The sequence below is a fragment of the Ptychodera flava genome, chromosome 9 (assembly GCF_041260155.1).
Source record: "Ptychodera flava strain L36383 chromosome 9, AS_Pfla_20210202, whole genome shotgun sequence".
NCBI lineage: Eukaryota > Metazoa > Hemichordata > Enteropneusta > Ptychoderidae > Ptychodera > Ptychodera flava.
The window spans coordinates 36,999,289-37,008,619 of record NC_091936.1 but is presented as its reverse complement, the minus strand read 5'-3'; the positions used below and the strand labels follow the sequence as shown (position 1 = coordinate 37,008,619).

Below are 9,331 nucleotides of genomic sequence, written 5' to 3'. Positions count from 1 at the left end.
TAAATTGGTCCTCGGAATCGCCGCTTTTAGTTTAGCAGATTTTGATTTTTTTCAGAAACATAACGTATTTTCATCCATTTGGTTTGGTCTGTTATAGCATCTTTAGTCCAAAAAAATCAAGTTTACAGCATTGATGTTTTCAACAGCCTTCAAATATACAGTATTACGTTAAAATACACCATATAGTAGTGTTTCATTAATTTTAACCATCTTGACCTGATGGTGAAATATGGACTTCGCAGGAAAAGGGATACTGTACGATAGACCTGATCATCATTATTTATAATAGACACATTCTAAAGGTTTTATTTCTTATATACTAAATGCCATATTACATATATAAGAAATCTAGCCATAATTCTAAAAACCCGCAGCCCGTAGCCCGCAACCCGCACTTTAGCAGATACCGGGGTCAACATGGGGTCGCAGCCATGTTGCCTCAAAACTTATTTCTGTCTGCACTCAAAACTCAAAAATGTCGGATATGAACCTGAAAATTCGATGCAATTTCGTCAAAATTCGGCGAAATTTCAGCCTATAGACAAAATTTCATCTAGGTAAGGTAAATTTACTGAAATTTGATCGACAAATAATCCTGAGCTTGAACGTGACAGCTCGCCTTCTCTGGGAAGTCAAGCATCCAGCTGCCCATACACAGTTGCCCATATGGCCAGGTTTATGAGATTGTTTTCAAGCGAGCGAGCCAATAGAGCTAGAGGTCTGATTTTTGGTATATAGGAATAACTTAGCAATACAATTATTTTGACAAAATGTCACGTGACCTCAATGACCTTTGACCTCAAATAGATATATTTGTCCACAACTCAGTAACCACAAGTGCTACACCCTTCATATTTGGTATGATGGGACACCTTATGACACCACATATTGTACCTCATTAATTATGCGCATATCTAATTCTGAGCAAGCCAATAGAGCTGGATGTCTGATTTTTGGTATAGGCCTATAGGGATAACTATAGGGTAGAAATCTAAATATGCCCATCTAAATATTAGGCATCTACCACCGAGAACAAAAGAAATTTGCTGTAATTTGAATATTTAAGGAGTTTAAGCAATTTTCACTATAAATAAAGAACCCCTGCCTCAAACTCCACAAAAGTTGCTAGACATATTTTGCCGTTGTCATGCCATTGCTTCGTTTAATAACCAGTTAATCAAATGCCTAATTGACAGGAGGAAATTCAAGACCATATTTGAATAGTAGTATATATTGTCCTCAAAATTACTCTATCACGGCCCAAGTACTCATTGCCTTCAGCAATACTGCCTTGTTTTGATTGTATTCAAAGTCCTTATTATTGTACATGTCTGCACTGTGAATTATCTTTCTTGGCTTAATGTGCGTGAAGTAACTTCGAGTCAAATCCAAAAAGCTTGCCGGTGAGGCGTCGATGTTCGACCGTTCAACATTGCTTTTGGTAGGGGTGTTTGCTATTTCTTCGCTTCTGCTGAGCCTTCTTCTGAATTTGAGGAATGTACTGACAGTATTTATACACTAACTGGTATTCTGTGTCACTTGCAATTTCATGTGAACGAAGGAAGATAACATCCCTGCATTATCTACTGCTAAACCGGAAGTGAAAACTGCCACCCTCTCAAACGCTTGCCCGACGTAAAACTACTCACTCGAGCGGCACAGTTCCGTTTACTTCCGTTTTCTATGCAAGAACCCCTCTCGGGAACCTCCTCCCAAGACAGCCAGACTAGTACTAGTAGTTCCTGTAAGCTCTTTGAGGTACAATTTCATTAACATTTATACGAAAGGAGAAAAAATAAAAAAGTCTGTTTCTGTTGATTAAAATTTTGACCTCACATTGCCAGCTGGTATTTGCATGCGCCCCAAACGATAACAATCTAGAAAGTTGTGTGACATTTGACCACAGTTTTTCAGCGTTGATAAAAATATTGATAGGGGCCTGTCATAACTTTTGATAAGTGACGATTTGAACCATCAATTTGACTTTAAGGTAGTATGCGCCTCGAAAGTGAAAGACTTAAAATTTTGCTCCAACTTTCCTCATGAAATATTTCAATCATTCTTTTTCAAAATCAAGAATAAAAATCGGGGGTCAACGTGCAAATTTTGGTACTAGAGAGACAAATTACCCAAGATTTACCGATATTTGAAATTCAAAATGGCCACCATCTCTGTGTCAACTCTATAGAGAAAAATAAAATTTTCGAATTTCGAAAAACTAAGCCGGTGAAAAGTTTTCTTACACCAAGAGCTTTAAAATGAACCCCCAGAAGTGGTTTATCAGAAAAGAATTGTAAAAGTTTGAGAGTCCGAATATCTGTCCCTGAGGTGCGTTTTACCTTAAACGGATTCAGAAATTTGATTTTCAAGATTAGAATGATATTTAAGCATCATAAATTGTGAATAAAAGCGTGTATTTTCGCTAGCATTATTTTATCTGTATCGTGTTTTGACAAAATGCAGAATATAAGTAAGGTCTTTAGTGAGTTAAGGCACACAAGTACATAAGTTTCCCGGTAAAAAGTATGAACACTTACTGCACGTTCTCAGTACTGTTTACTTATCTTCTCTTATTCACAGCATGGAATGTAGGCCTACATACTGCCTAGACGCTGGATTATATTTGGATCAGATTTTCTCTCATGCAGAATACTGATGTTTGAAAACATACATGTTAAATGAACAAAAGGATTACAGAATTTTGTTATGTCACATTGACACAATATTGCCATTGCCCGCTGTTATGAACATGCGATATGCGCCCCAATGACAAAATCTAGATAGTGTCGGACTTCTGTGAGGGCGCTATCGGAGGCATATGGCAGTCATTTGCGAAAGGGTATTCCTGCCCCAGGCTCGACTTGAGTCGTATCGGGTTTTAATGTTCGCCGGAACAATACACATATTGTCTAAAATTTTGAAGTTGCCAGCACTGTCCTATAGCTGTAAGAATCGTTTAGCAGTAAGATCAGTCAATAGACAATATGTCTTGCTCCCATATTGCCAACATATTGTGTTCAACACAAACCACTGTGAACGATGTTGTTGAGACAGCTCATTTCATGGGGAAAATTACATGGGTGATCGAAAATGCAATCGTTTGTATGTTGTTGTACGACAGTACATTGACACCCACTTTAAACATTTTATCTGAAAACACGAATGTTTCCGGTTTAACGATAGAACTCATAATGCAAACAACGCAATAATTGTTACTGTTTCATAGAAAGACACTGCTTATTATTCGACGATTAGTATTGCAAACGGAAAACCTTACCGCCCAGTAAAACGAGGACACTTTTGACATGTAAATCGTACAACAGTATATGAGTTTAGAATTTGAGCCTTATTTTCAGAGGGTGTTTTCCGCATCGTTCTTTCCTGCATTCGTCGAACGGCGACTGTATTGTGTAATTTATTCGACAAATGGCGCAGAAGAATGATCGAAGCAATTAAAGGAAAGATCCCTACAGACCTACCTGTGCAGGCTGACCGGATCAACTTTCTACAGATGTCGCTTCTTCAGTACCCACATGTATGTTTCTGTCAATATCAAATTATTTTCTGATGGCTTTGACACGCGACCTTCGCGTAAGATCCTTTGAGCAGATGAGCACAAAGTCTATCATTATGACTTCTAGTTCTGATTATATAGATTTTTTCAACAATTTCGACTGACAACCTTACGTTTTTTAAGGGGTCTAATGTTCCATTGTACGTTCACTCCAACTTAAAAATGACGAGCTCCAGTAAAACTTTACTATCAAGTCTTCCATCTCTACTGTCTGTGGTTTGACAAAGAAACGTTTGAATAGACTATTGTCGCCGCGACATAAATAAATGTGCATCTACCAACGGTCTTCGTGTCAGTTACCGATCATTGACCTATTTTCCTTGCGTGCAACTTCTGGAAAATTGGCTTTGTAGCAGGCACTCTCTAAGATAATGTTTAATAATCGGCGGATCATTTAATATATTTAGAAACTTTTCTGATACCTATCTGATACGATGGTATTCCCTCTTTATTAGAAAGGTGACATTTTTTCTTCAGCGATTCTTAATCATGATAGTACCAAAACATTATACGCATTTTATAGATAAGAAGAAATGAGCGAACAATACTTTATAGTGTATGATGCACATGTGACTGATTATATATTATTGCCTGAATACATGGGTTTATGTGCCCGAGAGCAGGTAACAATTTTTCCCCGACGCCAGGAGAGCAAATTTTCTCATGCCGCGAGGGCACATAAAGTTAACCCATGTATTAAGGCAATAATATTTTTTTACATACCTATTCACAGTTAACGCTACGTGACATCTAGCTACAGAAGGGCCTATTCAAACAATTTACCATTGTCGTCCCAAGCATAAAACAGAGTTTAACGAAAGTCAAATAGCAGTGCGCGCATGGATATTTTACATCTAACGTTAAGCGTCTACTTCAATTTGACGTCCAAAACGTCAAAGGGCTTCACCGGACCGGGTAACTATGGAAACCGGTCAGCACATCGTTCACACGGCCCGCTAACTCCCCGAATATTCCTAATCAAATCAATGCACTGATTTGCACTTACATCGAGGCATGTAATTAAGAATAAATTGAACACTTCGACCTTGGGCGAGGACGCATTTTTTCAGTGAAAACAGAATAAATGAACATGTCGCCAATAAGTATGACAACCAGAACAGAATGGTCGTCAGCCGGAGCAATTAATTACGGGCCACTTGACTCAAAAAAGCCCAGTGAGATGTCTTAATGCTATCTTGAATTTTTTAAACTGCAGTATCACCGTCAACTCGTGAAACGGCCTATAAAACGCAGTTGTGAAAGCAATTAACATCCAAACCCGATGCGTGAACGGTTTTTTTGGTTAAAATTCCAGCCCTATAAAGTACATAAACTTGTCCAAGTCAACACTCAAAACGAAGTATATTGGGTTTTAGTTGGCTGAGCATACGTCGGACATACCGAAAAGGTCTACATTCTCGTCAAGTTTTGTGTACCGTTCCGTCGTTTGATAAATACAGACGTGTTCATCGTCTAGCTGCTCATGCTGCACATGGTTTGACAACTTCTGCATTTCCTTATTTATTGGTCGTTGTAGATGGACGTTAGACAGCAGTTCGTGTTAAGTAGTCTTACAGAAGACTGTGAAACAGGTACGTAAATCGTACATGCAGGAGAAGTGTGGGTGAGAAGCGAAAGTAGTAGTTTCATTTCATTTTTGTCTTTGCCCTGCACCTTATTTAAAATACTGAATTTATTCCATAAGACATGCTGTACTTGTCAACACAGCCGTTGCCTGGCAAAGATATGTGACTGCGACTTCATGTGTGAAGTAAAATCGCAGGTAACAATGCCAGACTTTTGAAGTTGGGATTATATTTGGATCAGATTGGCTTAAATGTAAGCATTGAAACCTTTTGTTTCTAACGTTACAATTTTAGGGAGTTGAAGAAAAGTGTGAAAACAAGTCATCAAGTTATTCTTATATTTCTTTTTTGCTTTCAATAATGAGTCACATACTAAAGAGCTACCAAAAATACTTCGTAACTACTACTAGTCCGTAAAAGTCATGAAAACGAAGATTCTCATAAACACACTTTAGTGCCCTTTGACTCTTATCTCCGTTGCTATTGACAGATAATCGTTTGTTAACCATGTTTACACTCGGATATTAAGGTATTGCACCCCTCAAAACCGAAAAACCCTCATGTTTTTCTTAAAATTTCCTTTAACCATACTCTTGCTAAATTAAGAAGAAATTTCTGGGGCCACCGTGTAAACAATTACCTACCATGTGCCGATATTTGAAATTCAAAATGGCCGCCATCCCTGTGTTATCTCCGAACTCTATGGAAAAAATCAATTTTCAATTTACACAAAACCCCAAGACTGTGAAAACTTCCCTTTCACAAACCAAAATCTTCAAAATGAGATTTCATTACAAGGCGTATACACAAAACTAGAGCTTGAAATTTGATAATTCGAATATCTGTCCCCTAGGCGCCAGGCGCATTCTACTTTAAGGTAGAACGCGCCTCGAGGACAGATATTCGGACTCTCGATTTTCTACAATTCTTTTCTGATCTACAACTTGTGGGGCTCATTTTAAAGCTCTTGGAGAAAGAAAAACCTTCACTGACTTAGTATTTTTTAAAAATCAAAAAATTAATTTTCCCTCATAAAGGGAACACAGGGATGGCGGCCATTTTCATCGCAAAATGCTTCGCCAGATCAAAACTGTGCACGGTGACCCCCGATTTTTATCGTTCATTTGGTAAGAGAATGGAGGAAAGTTTCATTTAGGAAATTTTGAGGAGAAGTTTAAGTCTTTCACTTTCGAGGAGTATACTACCTTAGGTACTAGGTAGGTCTTCATATTAATCTTCTTGAACGGAAGAAATTCCACACATCGGAGTGGTTACGAGAAGATGTGACCATGGTAACAGTGGATGGTTCACTTCAAATGTAATCAAGATACTTGGAGAGACATACAGTTTCTTTTCACGGTTCCATCTCACCAGTCTTCAGGTACAAAATATACATATCTGCAACCGTACTTTTGCAGTCAATTAGGAGGAATATTATATCAAAATCAAATCGCTGGGAAAGAGTGATGGGACATATCATGAGAAGAGGGGCAGAGGGATGATGTAGCGGGGAGTAGGTGCCGGAGAGGGCAGAGGGGGACTTTTCAGATTGTTGTTGGGGAGCAGTTGCCAACATATTTAACTTTAGGCCCATTTCTTTCTTTTTGAAAATACTTTTTAAGGTAAATGAATATGTAGTATATAATATAAAGTAATATATTCAAATGCAGGGGTACCTCTCTTGACAATCACTTGAAAACGGTCGGGTTGGTTGGTTGCACCAGTTACTATATCAGGTCATGTATTTACCTGAAAATTCAATTTTTCATCTCAAGCATTTACATAAGTACATCCGCATTTTGTCTTCAAATTTGCATGTATAATTGAAAATTTATATTTTTGTTTGTTGTTTTGACTTTGTTCGTATTCATTGTGCTTTATAGAAATACAGTTATGTCTGGTCATTTCCTTGTACATTTTGTGAAGACAGTGTAAATAAAGTGTTTTTGGTAGACTCGAATTAGCTTTTGACGTCTCTGAATTAACTTTCCTGTATTTCGAAAGGGTTATAACACTATTGGAACTAATTTGGGAGAATGGGAATTTTAATTGTTCAAATTTATCAAAATTGTAAGGTGCCCTACAGATGAAAGTCGCAATATTACAAATTACCCATAAAAACATGTGAATTGCAAAAAAGGTAAATAAGCTAAAACCAAAATTACTGCAATATCCTATTCTTCCAAATTAGTTCCAATCATGTTTTATATGGAAACGAATCATATTCATCAAGTAAGAAAATGATCAATCTCTCCGACTTGTACATAACTTTAACCTTCCCCGATGATTATCATCGCTACCCATTTTTCTAATCTACATCCAAAGGCTACCCTAGCCTTGAAAGTAACACAATATATACTGGGAAAGTCGAACGTCCGAGTATATGGGAAAGCGCAGTTCAACTATGCACGAGAATCTGTTCCCTTCAACGGGGTTCTTGTCGATGATAATGTCTGAAAACAGTGCTTTTCCACCGGTTGTAGCTATGTCGAACCAATGATATAAAACCCAGACTTTGCCTTCGTATATTATTAAGACAATTACGAACAAGCACCCTCCGAATGATGAAATTATTTCCCGACACGTTAGACATTAAACGTACATTCCTTGACAATTCCTTCAGGTAGTAGATTAGACATCATTATCATGTGTTAGGCTGGTGATCATGAGACTGAAAATATGAAAACCGATTCGACAGAACAGCAAATCTAGCAACATTACCACTGCAATCTCTTACTTCCGACGAGTTACTCAATAGTAGTATCTAACCTGAGTACATTGTATATGGTCCTGGGTATTTTAGTGACGCCCCCATTGTCCAGTAGTTTGACGTTCTATTGTCCAGTGGTTTGTGATGTAAAACATCACGGGACTCCGTCCTTGTTCAAAGTTCGAGCTAATATTGAACGGCAAGGACAAATTCCCGCCCGATATCAATACAATTCAGTGCGACTTCATTGCATCACAGCACGCTTCGAAAATGCGATATAACCTACTGTAAATAAATATAAGTACTTGCAAAACCATAATCATCATTATTACTATCTGTAATTACAATCTGTAATACACACAAAGGTTAACACCCTGAACACAAGTTAGTTGCTGTCACGGTCATAGAAATACTACTGCATTCCGCCTTCGCGACCTATGATTTTTTTAAAGATAAATTTATTTCAACACAGTGGGGAATAAAACAAATCCACATAACTGTGAATGCGAATGGGGAATATTGCAAAGCAAAGCAACCTGTCTGAAAAAATTAGTCATTTAACTAAAAAGAAGAGAAAGAGAAATATCAAAACCAAAAAAATATATAAGATCATATAAATGCATTCAGGACCCATCCTTCTCCTTCAAGTCTTACAAGGCTTGAAAATTTTGTGATAAAATTCTAAGCTTTATTCACATTATTGGTGAAAGACAATGCATTTGTCTGATGAAGAAAGACAGCATTTTAATTGCATAACATAGGATGGGAGGGTAACTTTAATCCCATCAAGAGTAGCTAAGTTTCTAACATTCAAAACCGTATATTTTACAAAGGAAGTGATACAGGAATAGAGGTCGCTTATGGCGCCCTCAACAGCGAGAAGTGGCATAAATTCACTCACTCACTATTAGTGAGCAAGGACTTTACTTTTAACTTTTCTTCTTCTTTTTTTCTTTTTCTTGTTTTTCTTCTTTTTTGTGGACCAATCCCGGAGGTACTGCAATACCGTGTCGATCCGTGGCCAGGACGGAGCAAGCCCCAGGCCATGACCTTGTTTCAAAAATTAGTTCAATATCGAGTCGCCCCGGCGAACAGCGCACCAGATATCAAACTGACAAGAACAGATACTACAAGAGAGGGACGAAGCTTTGAAATCGAGCAGTTGCTTTCCTTGCGTTTGTGTCGCCATTTTGTATTTGTGTGTGTGTGTGTATGTGTATGTGTGTGGTGTTTAAGAGAAAGGCAGTTCTGTCCGGCCCCGCCCGATCTCTAACCGTTGATTAATAGTCGCAGAACACGTCGTGATTTTAGTTGGTTCGACATCACAGTTAGTGTGTGTGCACCACTGCAACTCCATGGTGGTTCTGTTAAGGTTAATGAAATTACTGGAGAAATCGTTTCAAAGCAGAACATCACAGGTTGAAAAGGTCTCTGGCTTACATAACAAACTGCTATATGTCA

At 37.9% G+C, this 9,331-nt stretch overlaps 1 pseudogene; it reads right to left on the bottom strand.

The window, feature by feature from the left end:
- Positions 1-8,842: 8,842 nt before the first annotated feature.
- On the bottom strand, positions 8,843-9,020 carry LOC139141362 (U2 spliceosomal RNA; annotated as a pseudogene).
- Positions 9,021-9,331: the final 311 nt, after the last annotated feature.